The sequence below is a fragment of the Hemibagrus wyckioides genome, linkage group LG27 (genome assembly GCF_019097595.1).
Source record: "Hemibagrus wyckioides isolate EC202008001 linkage group LG27, SWU_Hwy_1.0, whole genome shotgun sequence".
Classification (NCBI taxonomy): domain Eukaryota; kingdom Metazoa; phylum Chordata; class Actinopteri; order Siluriformes; family Bagridae; genus Hemibagrus; species Hemibagrus wyckioides.
Genome location: NC_080736.1, coordinates 11,605,886 through 11,625,593, shown reverse-complemented (window position 1 = coordinate 11,625,593; position 19,708 = coordinate 11,605,886). Strand labels below are relative to the sequence as shown.

The window sequence follows — 19,708 nt, the reverse complement described above, 5'->3', positions numbered from 1 at the left end:
GTAAAAGAATACTTCATCTAACTGTGAACTATACAAAGTTCTGATAAAAGGAGCACAAAGGTGATCCATAATGGTAACTAACCATACTATATATTTAAAATCTCATCACTATGCATTCAGGAAATTGTGTTCCAACATGACTGCGCACCAGTGCACAAAGCAAGGTCCATAAACACATGGATAAGTGAGTGTGGTGTGGAGGAACTTGACTGGCCTGTCAACCTGATAGAACAACTTAGGGCTGAATTTTAGCGGAGACTGTGAGCCATTCCAAAACTGGGATGTCTGCCTTTATATGCACATGAATTTAATATGGAGCACGCTCTTTGCAGCTATAATAGCTTCAACTCTTCTGGGAAGGCTCTCCACAAGGTTTAGGAGTGTGTTTATGGGAATATTTGACCATTCCGCTAGATGCGCATTTGTGTGGTTAGGCACTGATGCTGGATGAGAAGGTCTGGCTCGCAGTCATGATGGAACAGGAAGCGGTCATCCCTAAACTGTTCCCACAAAGTTGGAACTGAAATTGTCCAAAATGTCTTGGTATGCTGAAGCATTAAGAGTTCCTTTCACTGGAACTAAGGGGCCAAGCCTAACCCCTGAATTCAGTGATTTGGAGGGGTGTTCCAAAACTTTGGGCAATATAGTGTATACTAAAGGGAATAGATATCATCGCTTGGGGACTGCTGTCATCTGCAATTCCTTATTTTAACATATCTGAAGGAAGAATATACACCTTTTCTAGAGTAGTCAATCCCATAATTGTGTCACCAGACAAGAGGAGGACAGAACCCGAACTGATGAATAATTTATAATTTGTTATTTAGTACCGATTACAATATCATAAACTGCTGGAAAAAAAAAACATATAAGATAAAACTTAATATCAACACAGGCATATTCACGACATGCACAAGGACAGAAAAGCCTCCAGAGAGCCTTGTTTGCTCAAACTAAGAATATTAAGTAAACAATATAACATGGCACAAAGACACACACACACACACACACAAAAGTAGACTTAAAAGCAATGCCAAAATATTCTGAAATACTGCCCAGCTAAAAAGAGTCGGCCTTAACACTGATTGAAATTCAGAGTGAGCCAGGTTGGAGCAGAATCAGAGAATCCTGGCAGTGAGGTTAATAAAGTGGCAGCTCTTAAGACCCTGATTAAACGGCGACATTCATCAGATAACATCCTCTAATGCCCTACCCTTCCCAAAGACTCATCTTTCTACAGCACTCTGAGATTACAAACTATTGCTTCCCTCCATATTTAACCTCCTGAACTTAAGAAAAATTAGCATCTGAACTGATAATGGACAAACGCCTTGCCTTTCCTCTCGATATTTCAGTGGAAGGAAGCTTATGCTAAACCAATGCTATCAGTTTCCTTCGATGTCATACAGTATAACGACAACGGAAAAATACAGTAAATACATACTGAAAAATTTGATATATCATGAAACTGTCAGAATTCAATTAAAATAACAGCATATCTCACACTGCAGAGCAAATGTGGCCGTTCCCTGAAAGTCTACAAACACACAGCTTCCACAGATTTTTTTTTTATCAAGGTAAATAATAAATGAGATGCTGATTCTTAGAAATGAGGAGCATTTAAAGTGATAAATAAGATTTATTTGTAACAGCTAAAAATACTGCTTGGGTTTTTTTAATAGGACATTTTTGATTAGAAGGTCTTAGTGATATAACTGCAACTGATCTGTAGTTGAAATTTTGTACTTTTTGTATTTGTGGTATTTTCAATATAAAATAATAGTAGACATTAACATCTAAACAGCATTTTTAAATGCAATCCTACTGCATTGCTGGCAATCAGCGAACAAACCATTATAGCATCATGACACATGTGGAAATGCCTTTGAGAATGATATTTTTGTCATATCAGCCATAGAGTAAATCTGCCTGGATTAACAACCTTCTGCAGTGTATACCCATAAGAGCTACTGCAGATGATCTATATTTTAGCCTGTAGCCATACAGTAGCAGCAGCACTCTCAGGAGCCAGTTCAAACTGATATTTTGAGACATTTATGAATGGCAGTTCAGTTCAGGAGTAAAATAAAAAAGAAAATCATGAGTGGAAAACAATCAGCATGCAGTCATAAACTGATAATTCATGTTCATAATAATCTGTGATGTTTGATGTGGTTATCTTGTTGTTTCCGGGCTAAAATGTTTTAATGAGCCGTTAAAAAATCTGCTCGAGCATTCATATAAGCATCTTTCTAGCATAAAATTTAAGTCATTGTATTTAAGACAATTTAATCTTCAATGCCTTAAATTTGATAAAATGGCTAAAAGTCATTTCAGACAAATAGAGGCTTCAGAGACTCCATACCACTGTGTTTCTAAAATAATCCTTTATTTTTGAACAATTCTGATTGTTCTGTATCTTAACAGGTGGAGTTAACCAGGTGTGTTTTTGGATGCATTTCAGGATAAAGTATCAGTCATACACACAGTTAAGAACAAGGACTAACTGGCTTGTTGTTTAAGGGTTAATAAATATGAATGTTTAATGGTTTAATACAGTGTAGTTTTCTAGTAGATTACAAAGAGTTAATGTGCTCTAGTTCAACAAGCAATAGAAGCTGGAAAAGTTGACCTCAATTACATAGATCCAATTCACTGTATACACACAAACACACACACACACACACATACACACACACTCTCTCTCTCTCTTTCTCCTAGGACAACCAGCTGCATAGCTCTGAGTGCTGCAAAATGAACACATATTAAATGGCTGTACAGAACAGTGGCTCTGGGCTAGGACGACACACATCTGCAAAGCAACACACTTGGAATTTAAAAATCACCCTAAGCTTAAATGTCTCTTTAACACATCTTAAACGTCACTTTAAACCATTTCACGTAATCCATTCATTCACTCATCTTCAGTTTCTCCTGGTCAGAGTTGCAGAGCAGCCAGAGCCTGGATACACTGGATGATGCCAGTCCATTGCAAGACACCGTGTGCACCCAGATACATCCATTACACATAATCACTGTAGGAACTCCGCTGTTTGTTTTTTAATGCTCAATTAACTGCTTCTCTCTGCACCACCTTGACACCTTTACAGACATTAAACATGCCATGATCTATAATCAAGCAATATCGCATGAGGAAGATTGCAGTTATATGAAAACTCAGTACAGCTGTGGTTCGGCCGTTCACAGGTCATCACAGCAGTACCAGAAATAACTGCAGTACTGTATAAATACACCCACCAGGCATAAGATTATGACCACCTGCCTGATATTGGTGTTGGTCCCCCTTTTGCTGCTAAAACAACCCTGACCCATCATGCACTGTGTATTCTGACACCTTTCTATCAGAACCAGCATTAACTTCACTAGCATTTGAGCAACAGTAGCTCGTCTGTTGGATCGGATCACAGCCTTGTCCACCCATGACCCTGTCGCCGGTTCACCACTGTTCCTTCCTTGGACCACTTTTGATAGATACTGACAACCACTGCAGACCGGAAACACCCCACAAGAGCTGCAGTTTTGGAGATGCTCTGATCCAGTGGTCTAGCCATCACAATTTGGCCCTTTGTCAAACTCGCTCAAATCCTTACGCTTGTCCATTTTTCCTGCTTCTAACACATCAACTTTAAGGACAAAATGTTCACTTGCTGCCTAATATATCCCACCCACTAACAGGTGCCATGATGAGGAGATAATCAGTGTTATTCACGTCACCTGTCAGTGCTCAGAATGTTATTCCTGATCGGTGTATGCTTATAACACTGTGCTGTTGAATTCTCCAGTTTATCTAGTCAGCAGGTTTTGATTAATTCACTCTAACAGCAGGTCTGACAGTAGTGCTGGCTGTAATTCAAATGACAGCTTTATATTAATGAGCTCATTTCAAATACATCATCATTTCTACAGTAACAGCTCATTTACAGGGACTTGTATGACAGACACACCTTATAGTCTGAGACTAATTATAAGCAAATAAAAAAAAAACTGTAATGCTTGAAAATGAAAATCTATAACCATTCTTATGGTGATGCTTTCTGTATGTGGTATGTTTAACACCCATGAATGGAGTGTCCAGTGAAAAACAGCTAGTAATTTTTTCTTCAGGAAAGATGTTTCTCTACTGGATTTTTTGTCTTATTAACCTCAAGCGGAGACTGAAGAGAAACAGAGACTAGTGTGTGAAGACTGCATATAATTGCTAAAATGTACATGATAACATGAACTTACCCTGTAAATATACCTCAAGATTAAATGCAATTAAAAACTGATAAAAAAAAAAGCAAGATAAGAAATGGTCAACTTTAGTGGTATAATAGGAATAAAACACAGTTTAATAGGAAAATAATCAACTTCTGGATGGTAAAATTAACTCAGCTTCAGGGCAGGCCACATCACAATATGTCATTGTTGATTAACAGTACACTCTAAGGTCTTTCACTCCTTACATCCTATCATCCTAAATAGCTCTCCGGTTTCTTAGTGAAATAGCTTTCACTAATGTAGCTCATATCTGTCACATTATGGACGCTGGGATAGATATAGGTTCTGAAGCTAAAAGTTTCTAGGTATCACATCATCCTCCAGTCACAGATGTAACAGGTTTAAAGCTGTAAAGTTTAAGAAAAATTGAGCTCATGGATACTCAGGGAATCCATTTCTGTTCCAGGCATATTGAGAAAGGCTCTGTATTAAAATGGGAAAAAATATTTTTCTATTAACAAATTTGATTCAAAGAAAAAAAGTCTACCTATTCAGGATGAGCCTCCATTAACAAGTCACGTTTTTGTGGTCAGGGATTCTTTAAGCCAGCAGTCAGCTTAAAATGTTTTTGGTAAGACTGAAATTCTCTCTTCTCCATTCATTTCTCTCTTCCTTTCTTCGTTCCTCTCTCTCTCTCTCTCTCTCTCTCTCTCCTCTTGCCTCTCCTCCTTTTTCCTCTCTCTCCCCTCCCCCAACTCTCTCCATCTTCTATCCTCCATTCCTCTCTCTCTGCCTCTCTTCTCTTCTCTCTCCTCTGTATTCTTATCTATCCTCCTTACCTCTCTCTTTCACTCTCTTCCATTCTCTCTCTCTTTTCTCTACGCCCTCTCTCTCTTCTATCCTCCTTTCCTCTCTCTTCCTTCGTCTCCACTTGTCTCTCTTTCACTCTCTCTCTCTCTCTCTCTTTCTCTCTCTCTCTCTCTCTCTCTCTCTTCTATCCTCCTTTCCTCTCTCTTTCTTCTTCTCTCCTCCTTTCCACTCTCTCCCTCCCACAAGAGTCCAATTTAAAATTCTCCTGCTCCTGTTGGTGCATGAATAACGTCTTGACGCACTCATGTGACTCGGGGTGTGTTCTTTATCATCAGAGTCGCACAGAGAGACATAACGAGGGCTCTGGGGGGAGGAGTGTGTGTGTGTGTGTGTGTGTGAGTGTGTGTGTGTGTGTGTGTGTGTGTGTGTGTGTGCGTATATGTGTTGCAGCTTGGCCAAGTTAACAGCAGGTTACCATCGTGGAGACACATCTACCCGGTGGGATAACAGAACATGACACACACACACACACACACACACACACACACAGGACATATGCACAGAACAAGTATCACTTCAGCATTCTTACTGCCCATCTCATTCTCTCTTTCCTTTTCTCCAATAACTCATTCTCTATCGCTCTCTATTTACACAATATTTACATGATTTCTATACAGATAGCTCTATATTTCTATATAAAATGTATATACTTATCCAGTATTTGAGTAGATGGTCAGAAGGTGTGGTTCCCACATGGATCACCTTCTCACTCACACATTGTTTAAGACAACGCCGTTCACAAAAGACAGAAAAGCGCTGTATGAATATTTTTTCCTATCAGCAGTCATTAAACCATGCCTGTGTTTATGACACTGTTATTACACGTTATAATCAGTCAGCGATTAGAACGGAAAGAGAGAATGGAAAACAAAACAACAGCCCTAATATCATCTATTACATATCAGGTACATAATAATTAATAAGATTGCGCTTATTCTATACAATTTACTTTGCTATATAAGGATCCCAGACAATTAAATTATAATGTAATGCAATTATTAAACATAATGTTAATAAGCATGTTGTTACTAGTTACTAAAGCACCTTAAAGTAGGCGACTTCAGGTTTATTTCGGAGTCGCAGTGTTTTTGTCGGAGAATAATATAAAAATACAGCAAACATTTTAAAAGCAAGTTTAAAGCCACCGTTTGTTTGCGGCTAATAGTGATAATAAACAATAAACTTAAATGAGAATGCTCGGTCGTTTTCGGTTATATTCGGGCGGACATTCACTTAACAGTTAGTCGGGGAGTTTAAATGAGCTTAAATAAACTGGAGAGAGAAAGCAGTGTGAGGTTAAAGCCCGCAATAATCACGAAACATTACCAGGCTACGGCTAATGTACAGACATAAAGCTGCGTGAAGACTCTGCAGACCTCACACGCACGCACACACACACGCACACACACACACACACACACACACAATAAAGCCTCCAGTTTCATAGATAGACACATAGAATACCGCGTTACCTTTATGAGCGTCGTTACTGCGGTGATCTTCACATAAACGCCCGCAGCTGTTGTGGAGGAACACAGAAGCCCGCACGCGCTCAGAGGATGCGCCCCGAGATGCTTAACGGAGCGCGAGCGCTTTTAAAGGAACAGGACCAGCGCGTGCATCCGCAGCTAATAAGCCTGCGCGCGCCGCGACCGCTATTCTGTTCCACACCCGCGGTCCCCAAAAAAAAAAAAAATCACACACACAAAACCACGCCCTCTCTAAATGTGCGGCATTCTGATTGGCCAGAAATACCAGACCGCTAGAAACTAATTACGAATAAAAATCTCTTTATTGTCATCCTACAGAGAGCTGCAGATGCAGTGCACGATTAAAATCTACACTTTATTGAATAAGAGAATTACTTAATCTACCTATTAACTCTTTAATGTCTAAATTATTTATTATTCATAGATTGTCTATATGTGGAAAAAAATATAATAATAATAATAATAATAATATTAATAATAATAATAATGGCAATTGCATCAAAAAATACAGTGTGTTTATAATTTAAAAATGTTGTTGTTATTAAAAAAATTAAAAAAATGTTTAAAAAAGTATAAAGATATAGCAGAGTCATGCTGCATTACGAATAGCAAACAGTCTAGAGAGCAACATAAATCAGGGTAATGACTTATGTTAAATAAAAGTAATGATTTCATGTTGATTTACATGATACTTTGCCTCCAGCAAAGACTTGTCCTTAGTGATTATTTCTCTTTTTCTGTATTGCATCATCAAATCTAAGTTGTTTGGGGTTTTTTTTTTTTCCAAACGTTTTTGCTCATTTTACGGTGACTCTCTACAAAAATAAAATAATAAATATTAAATGTCCTCAGAATTGTTCTAAATAATATAAAATCTACAAACTGCATAAGTGATAGACACCCCCCTTTCCTCTATGTTCAATAGATACAACCGTGTTCATTTTAATTTTGCACCTCTGTCCAATTGTATGTGTGCACAATAAATATCTGTGAGGTCTTTTAGCCAAAATGGTAGATGACCGAAAAACTGCCCGTGAAGCTTTAAGATGAATTTTGAAAAAAGAAGGAGAAGGTTGATAAACGTTAGCAAAGCTTTGATGAACCTTCTTGATGAAGCTGTGATAAACTGTGGAGTTTACTGTGATATCCATTATATTATTTATAGGCAAAACATATGACACAAGCAAGATCATGCCAAAATAAGTGCTTGGGGAAGAAGGGCAGTTGTCAGAGAACTATTAATCAGAGTCCAACTACAAGACTGAAGCAGTTACAGAGGTAGAAACTACAGAGCAATGGCTTGAAAAAATAAGGCAAGAGAAAATTCAATTGAGAATGTGTGGCATGAAATGAAAATGAAATAAAATTAAAAGGGACACTGTATAATCATGATCACATTATTTTTAATACAAATGTATTTTGTGCAATATGTAAGGACACATCTCAGTAATAAAAAAAATAGTGCAATATTAGTCTATTTGTGTGTGTGTGTGTGTGTGTGGAAACAGGTGTGCACTCCAGCTGTGTGAGTGCTGAAAATGCGATTTGAACAGACAGATGAGCAGGTAGGTGAGGTTGACCTTCGAGGGCATGCTGGTTACCTGATTCAGAAGATTGATTCTGTTCTGACAAGAAAAGATCATTTAACTTTTTACATAAAGCTTTTTTTTGTAAGAAGTAATTTCTTCTCACATATGATAGCAGTAATAATAGCAGCAATATGTGTTATTAGCCTCTGTAGCTTGATTGAGTCCAGCATTTCCTGAAATCTGTTTTTGGAATAAACTATTAGAAAATGTTGTGCTGTGGAGTTTATTTTTTTAGCCAACAAAAATGGTCAGAATATGTTTTTAAGCCAGTTTAAAATTTGACAAACAAGTGTCCAAATATCCTGGAGGCATCATTAGAATAACCTTTGGGTGTGGACTTGCACTCACAGACATAAGGGGTACATAACTGTCCCATCTCTTGTCACTGGCTCCCTTTTCTTTGTTCCGTTAATATGTATCTTTCACCCAGAAATGTGGGTTTAGTGTACCTTTAAAATGGTTTAAGGTAAGTAATAGTATTTGTAATGCATTGCAAAAAATATATATTGTGACTCAAGACTGCATGAGGTGGGAATACAGTCCATCAATAAGCACACACATCCCTACTGCCAGTCAACTGTGCTCTGAATCAAACCGTGGACCCTAAATTAAGCACTGCACTGCATCTTTTCTTCTCCTATTAGTGTTGATATTCTTGTTCTTTTGACTGCTCCCATTAGGGGTCGCCACAGTGGATCCAAATATTTGATTTGGCACAGTTTTTACATCAGATGCCTTTCCTGATGCAACCCTTCCAGTGCACTGCCTTCTGCAACCTCGGGTATCTGGGTTGCTTTCCTGCTCGGGAATCGACCCGGAGTGAGAGCACGGGACCTGGAACTTTCTATCCACATTAGTGTGGTATCTCACTATTTTTTTCCTTTATTGATCTCTTCAAGTGATTTAGGATCATATTATGGATCACATTTAAAAACCAAAACAAATGGAAATTATGCCCATTTATGGCACTGGTTTTATTCTCATCACTTAGTGGCTCTCTGAATGAACACGAAATGGCTTTACATAACCAAATGTAAAAACATATTGATCCTAAGTTGTCAGCAAACACATAATCATTTTTCTTCTCATAAGCACGCTCAAAACATTAGGCTGCAAAATGGATACGAATCCATGTCCATTAAGGTTGACGCTCATTAAGAAGACATGTTATGTAAGAAGAATTATTGCTGGTTTTTTCAGGTTTGCAAAAGTTCTCTATAAGCTTCATATGCTATTGAATGCAGATGCAGAATCGGTTACTTTAACAAGATGCCAGAAAACTGCTTTTTTATGGCGCTCAAGAACTATATTGCTATTCTGTTTATTCATTTCATGATGCCAAAAATCAGTTCATGAATGTTTATTATTACACATGGTACACTTTCCACACAAACTCTAGAATATTTTAGGTGGATGTAACATAGCTCTATATTCTGTATTGTATTTTGTGCTCGGATTTTTGGTCATAAATGCCTTCGGAAAACACTGCCTTTAAATGTTTTATTGATACTAAACATTGAATATTTATTTTAATAGAGTCATTTGACTCCTTATTTATTCATTCATTTACATAAAGCTGTTTTCAGATACACTGCACTTGTAGTCGGTTTTGTTTTATTTCTTTTTTAAAATGTATAATGATGTATGTTTAGCAAAAACATAACAAGAAATCTTTTTCTACGGCAGTTTCTCAATCATATCATATACCAAAATATATCAAGGGTTAGTAATGGAAGCTTTAGCCTCATATATCTCTCATGTATCTTATATATCTGGTACATCTTGTGCGACTTATTACGGTGCAGGAGAAAAGCCAGAAAACTTCATTCATAGCACATCTTCCCTGCGTAATTTTGAGTTGAAGTGATTTACTGGGACATTACAGAGGATAGATAAGGATTCAGCACAAGGGGTTTTTTTATTGAATTTAAGTTTAGACACACCACAGAGTAGTAAATTTCGGAAACGTTTGCTCTTGCTTGCATGCTGCTAGCTTAAAGAGCATTTATGCTGAAAGAGCCCATGTGTGGGTCTATTTTAGAAATCTCTTTTAGTAAAATTTGCACATATTATGCACAAGAAATGTTTTCTAAGCTCAACAGTAATGTATAATCACTATATAACTAATAACGGGAACACAGGGAGTGTGTCACCATTTGGCAGCTGCACTGCAGAACAAATTGTTAGTGATAAATATCAGTAGAAAAAGGAAGCAAGCAAGACATCAGCTAGGCAATATTTATAGTGTGACTAACATGATTAGGGACATGCTGTAGGCATTCCCAGGGGCGTCGCTAGGGTTCGAGCCCCGAATGATTTTAATCTAGCCCCGAATGTTTTATCCCGAATTTTGCCACCGGAGTGTAAAGGTAAATGTCGTTTTAGTTGAGCACTGTTGCCATTTTGACTGACATCTCTCTCCACACGCACACACACAGACACACACACAGGCCAAAATACCGCGAGAGTGTCCGCTCGAATATGCTCTAGACCCGCTCTCGCGATACTTTAATGTCCTACACCTGTCAGTCTGCGCAGCGCTGCTTTCACACCACGTGACTAAAATACCTTACAGCCCTTGAGTGCGACAGCAATAAAAAGAAAATGCTCAGAAAACACGACAATCTTATTATTCAGATAAAAACCTGACTTTCAGCGATGACGTGACAGTTTAGCACAAACACAGTTAATGCAACTGAGAGAAGGACATAGGTAGAGAGATGGAGATGTGTGTGTGATAGTAAAAATATCAGTTGTGAAATTATAATGTATGGCCTAAAACTGTCCTTAAAAAAACGTTTTCCAGTGCAGACACGTCTGCAAACAAATAGATGCTGATAGACAGTTGTTTATATTTTAATATAATCCCATGTCCTGCTTCAATTTGATCATTGGCCAATCCCCACTCACCAGCTAGCTCTTCTCTATTACAAAACTAGTGACATTCAGGGACTGGATAATGTCACTCTGAATGTTAAGTAAGCAACTATCACCACCAATCCTACCCAGAGAACACAGACAAGTTTACTGTCATAATCTTCCAGCCACAGACAGCTGTGGCATCTTCAGGACCTTCAGTCCTCTCATATGGCAAATTCCAGTATTTCCATTGCACCACTTCTGAGCCAAAACCTCGGCTTTAACAGATTTCATTCAGGTTTTTTGCAGTCCGTCTAAGAGAAATCACACACATATACTCATTCACAACTGGTGTAATTTAGAATAACCCGTCTATTGAGATATTCTTTGCCACTGAACCAGAAGTACAGGGAGCTCCTCCTACAAGCCAACCCCTGAACCTATTAACTACACCTAATTCCTAACTCTAACAACCCAAGAGATGCTATACAACACAGAATAATTAACACATTTATCCAACCTGAAGCACACTGAGCTGCTTATTACGTCCAGGCCCAGGTAACATCAGGCGGATCAGGTCGGACTCTGAGCTTTTGCTTCTGTAGGCAGTAGTGTCCTTGCAATTACCTAGTGGAATGTTTTTTTGCAAAGCTAAAGAAAACTGGTATTGCCTCCCTGAAGGAATTCCAAAATGTTGGGAGAACAGCACTTAACACACTAGGTCATTTACAGTGTTTTATTCACTAAAGGGTTCCATGTACACGGTCCACCTGGTCCCCTCATTGTTCAGCTGGGAGACTCAGAGACTCAGAAACTCCTCTAACCACTGGAAGATCTGGAAGGGGAGCGGAAAAGAAATGACACTGACAGAAAACATGTAAATATGTAGTATCCCCTGTCAATCATAGTGACTCTAGTAAGCCATAGGCATCTGTGAGGTCCTGCTTTGCCTGATGCAGGGAAAGAAAATATAAATATCACTGATTGATCCAAATTGAGTTATATATATATTTTTTCAGTTTAAGGCAAGCAGTTTAAAACCAGATGTTTTTTATTTAATCACAAATACTACAGTGTTATAATGGTTTAATAACTCAGCAGGTTTTTCCTCTATGCATATTGTAATTTCTCTACTCTACTCTAGTCTAATCTTTATTATTCTCATTATTCTATCAAATAATCCTGTGTCAAAACCCTACATTTTTTTTAAAAGGTACATAATACTACCTTATTGGGAACAACAGTTATAGGTCAACTCTGAGTCCATCTATTAGTGTATGATCTTCTCTTCAGAAAGGCTCTTTTCCCATTTTTCCTAGCTTCTTGCACTTTTAGCCACAATTTTGCACAAGCTTCGCAATCTTCGTTTGAAAAATTTTAATTAAACTGGACATTCATCTTTTTACAGATTCTCGCCTCTCTCGATTTTTTCCACTCTTCGTCTATTGCAAGCTGTATGATCACTGGCCTGGGTAACTTGTTAGCGGCAGCATCGTTTTTCCTTCATCTTAGCTTTCTGATTGACTGTTCTGTTCAGCTTTCAATAAAACCAACAAACAGTAATGAAACAGGACTGGTACTTACCTTTGACATCCATCTTCATAACATAACGGATGTAGAGTGACCCTGATGCTCTTAGAACCTCCAGGATCAACAGCATCACTGATACCCAAAGTAAATAATCTGCAACAATAAACAGCTATTTTTACATATTCATCTTCACATGACAACATCCTACACAAGCATTAACTTTGGTTCTCCTTTTAGCTTGATTTGATTTCTTCACCAGTCTCTCCGTGTCTCAACATTTTTTTAAATTACGATTGTGTGTCATATTTTAACTGCTTGTGTATTTTCTATAAATGCTTGAGTTCTACGGCTACTCTGAACAGGATAAAGTGGTTACTCAGTAATGAACTAAGAAATGAATAAATCTGATGTTTTATTTTCTATGTGTGTGAATAGATACGAATTTCCCTGTATGATGAACTTTGTGATGTGACTCCAACTGTGCCTCTGAGCAATTCTTTTTTTTTTTCTGTTTATTTGTCATTTTGTGCTTTAAGCTCTCTGAGCTTTGGCTTTAATGGCATTTTGAGCTAATCTACCAAAAAGGAGCAGATGGAGGAGCAAATTAAAAATTCAGTATATGATGATTTTTAAAAGTAAAATGTCAAGTAAATTTGTGAAAATTGTAAATGCAGTAAAATGTCTAACAACAATTTAAGTCTGGATATAGCATGCAGATTTCTACTTCAATTTTTTTCCGGGCCAACACACCGGGTTTGTGTGTAAATGTTTAAGGAATTAAGTTGTGTAATACATTATTAACTTTTGTGTAATATGTTATTAACTGTTATCTAACTACATGGATTTTTCTGTTTAAATATTTTATTAGGAGTTCAGCTGGAAATCACTTGCAATTGCATTTTTTTTAGAATATAGACAAACAAAACATCTGCAAGCAAGTGGACAGAAGCAACAGAAATAACAGGAATAACCAAACAGAGAACACATCATACCCAAAAACCCCACCCATAAGTGCTATACGGCAACAAAAGCAGGTAGTGCAGGCATCAGAAGCATATTAGACACAGGTTTGCAAAAAAGAAATAAATGGGGACCAAATTTTTTCAAAAAGCAAAATCTTGTCTATTAGGGTGTATCTGATTCTTTCTAAATGTAGTGTGCCCATCATTTCTGTCAGCCATATTTTAATTGTTGGAGCTTCCTTTTTTTCCAGAACAAAAGAATAAGTTTCTTGGCAGAGATTAGTCCATATGAAATAAAGTGTGTCTGGACCTGTGTCAATTCCTCTGAAACTCCAAATATAATTAATATAGAATTGGTTCAATCCGCTTATTCAGTGTGTCTGAAAAAACCTGGAAGATTTTGTTCCAGAAACTCTGGGCACATAGCATAGGAGTGGGACACGTTGGAATCTGACACTTGACACTTGTCACATACTGGCGATACTCCTGGGAATATTTTATGTAATTTATACTTAGAGTAATGAAGCCTGTGAAGTATTTTAAACTGAATAAGGCAATGTTTCACATTAATGGGCAAGTTCAAGACTCAAGACTCCAACACTAGTTCTTCTTCCCAGGCAATCTGTTCTAATGCCTTGTACAGGGAAGAAATGGTACTACTCTTACTATGGCTCTTTCCCAAAAATGCATCCAGATACCCAGGTTTAGCGGTAATTAGGAATGTTAGACCTCACAAAGTCTCTAATTTGAAGGTACCTAAAGAAATGATTAAAAGGAATATTATAGTTCACACACAGCGGTTGAAAAGGCGCAAATTTTGCATTCAAATATAAATCCCTTATGTATCGTATCCCTAAATTTTTCCAGATCTCGAATGTATTGTCTAGTGTTGATGGGCACAAGGAGGGGTTAGCTGAGATAGAGAGCAAAAATGACATTTGGGTGAATTTAAACTGTGTCTTTAACTGTTTCCAATTACGAATAGAATTATGAATGATAGGATTGTGATTATAAGTTGAACTGGTATTGAACTGGTATGTATTGCATTCATGGAATATGGGAGACACTCCTCCTTTTCCAACACCAACCATCTCTCCCCCATCAGAGATCTATCCATGACTTCAAAGTCCTCAAGTTCACAGCCCAATAGTAATAAAGAAAATTAGGTAAGGCAAGCCCTCCCTGTATTTTAGGTTTACACATGTGGGTTTTTTTTTTTTTTAAGATTTGGGCAGAAAAAATTAGCCTTAACTAAGTCAGAAAACTTTTTTGTTACCTCAATATGTGATAACTGATCTGAAGCAATTTTAAAGTGCAAATGAAGAAGCCAAGAAGGATCTTTCGTCTTCACTGACATCAACACACTCTTATCCCAATTATAATTTTGTAACCTGCAAATGTACCGTATAAATTAATCAATTTAAGAATATTTGGAATGCTACTATCAGGCTCAGAAATGAATAAAATTACATCATCCGCATATAATGCTAATTTGTTATCAGTACCTATGGTTTGGTAGACTTTGATACCTAGATGGGCCTGAAAGGCCTCAGCCAGAGGCTCAATCACTAGTGCAAACAAAAGTGCTGGGCGCGAGCAACCCTGTCTCGTACCTCTATGTAATTCAAAACTAGAAGGTATTGTTTGATTTGTGAGAATTCTTGCACACAGACCAGAATACAATAATTTAATCCATGAAATAAAAATTACGTCCAAGAACTTTTTCAATACAGTGAATAGGTAAGGCCACTCTACTTGGTCGAATGCCTTCTCTGCATCCAACAACAGTATGGCTAAGTCATGCACAAGGTCTCTGGAGGAATACATGATATTAAAAAGTTTTTGCCAATATTTTTTGCTCTGTGTTTAGGACTGAGATCGGCCTATAAGAACCCAGTTCCTCTGGGTTCCTTCCTTTTTTGGGACTATGATCATAATAGCCTTGTCTAGGGAGGGTGGCATCCATAAATGCCTGTTGGTAAACCCTATATAAATATGGTGATAGTATTTCATTGTAGACTTTATAGAATTCATTAGAGAATCCATCTGGGGCAGGGGTCTTGCCTCCTTTTAAAGAATTTACAGTGTCTAATATTTCTTTAACAGTAATTTCGGCATTTAGCTCATCAACTTGCTCCTGATTTAATGAGGGCAGGTTCTGTTGATCTAGAAACTGAGCCATAACTGTAGGATCCAGTTGTCCTTTAGATGAATACAGAGATACTATTTATATCCTTAGAGGATGTAAGAAGTTCTCCTGGGTCTGATTTGATATTGTATATTGTACGATCCGTTCTCTTGTCTAAAAGTTTCTTTCTTTCTTTTTCTTTCTTTCTTTCTTTCTTTCTTTCTTTCTTTCTTTCTTTCTTTCTTTCTTTCTTTCTTTCTTTCTTTCTTTCTTTCTTTCTTTCTTTCTTCTTTCTTTCTTTCTTTCTTTCTTTCTTTATCTATCACCAAATTCAAAGTGTTTTTGCTTTACATACAGAAAAGATTTTAAAAATTTTAGACGAGAGAATTTGGTTTAATTTGTATTTAAGTGCACAGATTTTTTTTATATTTTACTATAGATGGCTGTTTAGCATTCTCCATTTCTAATTCCTGAATTTGAACTTCTAATACCTCGAACTCAGCCCTACTTCTTCTTTTTTTTTTATACGCTTGATATGAGATGATACAACCTCTAATGAATGTCTTAAATGTATCCCATAACACTTATTGTCATTAAACTCAAAAAAGGTTTTGATCTCGTGCTTTAGGTAATTAATAAAGACTTTATTTGTAAGTAATTGTGAATTAAACCTCCAGTTTCCTTGAGGTTTCTCCATAATGTCTATTTTAACAGAAAATGTCAGTACTATGATACTTAGCCATACAGACCTGAGGCATAAGTTTACCATCCAGAATGAAATAATCTATACCAGAATAGACATGAATGAAAAGAGTATTCCCTAGCTCCACGCATCAAACAAATTATTATTGTTTATATATGCATTTAAAAATTTACTGGAATTGGAACTAACTATCTTTGTTTTTGGGGAGGATGATTTGTCGAAAAAGGGATCAAGGACACAGTCGAAATCACCCCCAATTATGAGATTTGTATCTGAAATATTTGGAATTAGTTTGAACAATTTTTTGAAAAACTCAGGTTTGTCACAGTTGGGTCCATACACATTAATGTCAGATGCACAGAATACAGGGACTCCTTTACGGATAAGAATAGCTGTTCCTCTGGATTTGGCAGAGAAATTGGAATGATATATTTGTCCGATCCATTTGCATCTCAGTCTGGCATGGGCAGTACGTTTCAAGTGAGTTTCTTGTATGAACATAATATGCAAAGAAAATGGGATAATATTTTTGCCCTTTTAACTGGTTCATTCAGTCCTTTAACATTCCAAGTCGAGAAATTTAAAAAATTTTTCCTTTCCATTTAGGTTACTAGCCATAACCCGTGATTACAACCTTAATCTGAAATAAGATTGTTATTATTAATATTATTGTAAAATAATAATAATAAAAAAGGATCGAAACGGCACTGCTTCACACACAAGCTGTAAAAGAAAAAATATTGCATGGCATACCTGTGTGTGAGAGAAAAATGTAATGAATTTCATGACTCTGAAATGAGTCAGAAAAAAAGATTGAATAGCTGCACACTGTGTTCATTTCTGTTTATTATTAAACAATATTACCTAAAAATGCCCTTGTTATACTTGCTTACCCTCTCTCCCTAATTAGCCCCTGATGTTTTGGGCTCAGCCCCTGATGCTTTCAAATCCTAGAAACGCCCCTGGGCATTCCATAGCTCCAATTATTTATGCCCAAAATTTATGCCAGCAGAAATGAGGAAAATTCTGCGCTGAAGCACTGTATAATAGCAGCGAGGCACCAGTCGAAAGTCTGCCGAAAAAAGACTTTAGATAATGAATCATTCTGAAAAAGCCTTTGGGTTGCACAAAAATGGAGGACTAGTTAGCAAAAAAGATTAGTTTGGATTTCTTTCAGCTCCTGTGTATTTCTTTTAAAGATTTAATTTTTTTTTCTCATTTAGTCCTGCCCTTCAGAAGCTACATAACATATTTACATGTTTTCCAGAAGACAAAATAATAATTTACAACAATTACCCTGTTCTAACATTTACACCCACTGAGGCTAAATGTGTCACGCTGCCTTATTGAGCATCAGTGAATGTTTGCAGCTTTTGTAATAGGAAAGGGGTCAAATATACAGAAGATAATCTTAAACCAAATAATGTGCAGGTGAGCTGGAGGATTTTCTGAAGAACTGTAGGCAGTTTAACTGCTCAGGAGAAACAAGGGATTCATGAAGAGCTATCAGAAAAGATAAAAACAGTCGTTGATCATCCGGGTAACAACATACGGTATTACGAAGCAAGCGTGTGTAAACTATTGAACTGGTTCATTTGTAAATTCAGTTATTACTGTGTCTTGTGGAATACATCTGTGATGTGGAATAGCTTATTCATGGCAGAATTACATAACAAAACAAATGCGATTTTTATGATCCCTCTTATTAAAAAAAAACACATCTTGCAGATTCCACAAGGCATATGCAAACTTCTGACCTCAGCTGTAATAAAGGAAATTAGAATCATATTTGTTTACACTGTATCTAAGGACCCATGATTCTTTATCCTAGGGCTTATACGTAATGATTTGACACTCGCACCAGATGACATAAATCTTGCAGTGAAAAACAACTTGTGCAGTTGTTTTCATTGGCCTGAAGATTAAGTATTTCACTTAAGTGGATTAAGGATAAGCCACCATCAAGACGCTTGTGGTATCAGGAGAATTTCAGAATGCTTCCATTTGAAAGAATAAGGGCCTCCTTTTCCCCACCATATCAGATTCATCTAAAGAGCCTTTAGAGATTGTTCAGACATTAATCAGAAAATGTAGTAATTCTGTCTCATACGCTATGCTATTTTTCTGTAAGTGCACTGTCCTGTGTCAGTAGTGTCTACATACACTGACCAGGCGTAACATTATGACTACCTGCCTAATATTGTGTTGGTCCCCCTCTTGTTACCGAAACAGCCCTGACCCGTCATGCACTGTGTATTCTGACACCTTTCTATCAGAACCTGCATTAACTTCTTCAGCAATTTGAACAACAGTAGCTCGTCTGTTGGATCGGATCACACGGGCCAGCCTCGGCCGCCCATGACCCTGTCCCCGGTTCACCACTGTTCCTTCCTTGGACCGCTTTTGATAGATACTGACCACTGCAGACCGGGAACACCCCACAAGAGCTGCAGTTTTGGAGATGCTCTGATCCAGTCGTCTAGCCATCACAATTTGGTCCTTGTCAAACTCGCTCAAATCCTTACACTTGTCCATTTTTCCTGCTTCTAACACATCAACTTTGAGGACAAAATGTTCACTTGCTGCCTAATATATCCCACCCACTAACAGGTGCCATGATGAGGAGATCATCAATAATGTTATGGCTGATCAGTGTATGTAACCAAAGTTTCCTTACTTGCACTAAGAACTATACAGACCTGTTCAGTATACCTGTCCTGACCTGATCAGTGCTGTTTTGTGCATCTGTCTTGTAGTGTAGTGTATTGTCTGTTTGCACAAGTTTGCACACATGCACTTTATGTGAAAATATACAAATTATCAATTAATATTTTAGTCCTTAGTTACGTGTTGTTTTATGTAGCACCATGATCCGAGAGGAATGTTGTTTCATTTCACCACGTACTGCATCAGATACATATGACTATATGACAGCTATATATGATAAAAGCTTCTTGACTTGACATTTGATTCATTACTAAGTAGACCGGTACTACAAACGAATATACAAATAAACTTTATCACATCAATTCACCATTACTTGAATTTTAAAAATGGCGATGCCAGATCAGTGGTTAAAGTTCATTTGTCTGTGAGTTCTCAGTTTAAATTCGCAAGATGGTCATAGTGCCACTGCTGAAATCTTAAGCAAGGCCCATACACTTCACCTGTGCACTTGTACATCACTTTGGATTAAAGTATCCCCTGAATGAGTAAATGTATATATTACATACTGTATAAATGTATTTGCAGTCAGTGTCATGTATTCATGTGACTCAGCGTCCTACAGTTAAACTGAATAAAAACTTTCTTTGCAGTTTCTTTTCCATCCTGCCAAAGGAACTGCAACAGATGAC

The 19,708-nt window shown here is 37.3% G+C and overlaps 1 protein-coding gene across 3 annotated transcripts in view; it reads right to left on the bottom strand.

The window, feature by feature from the left end:
- apba2b (amyloid beta (A4) precursor protein-binding, family A, member 2b) overlaps positions 1-6,749 on the bottom strand; it is an 88,909-nt gene extending 82,160 nt beyond the window's left edge. For all 3 annotated transcript variants that reach the window (XM_058382437.1, XM_058382440.1, XM_058382438.1), the window contains exon 1: positions 6,564-6,749. The gene's annotated coding sequence lies outside the window, so the exon portion shown is untranslated. The remainder of the gene's footprint in view (positions 1-6,563) is intronic.
- Between the last annotated feature and the right edge of the window lie 12,959 nt (positions 6,750-19,708).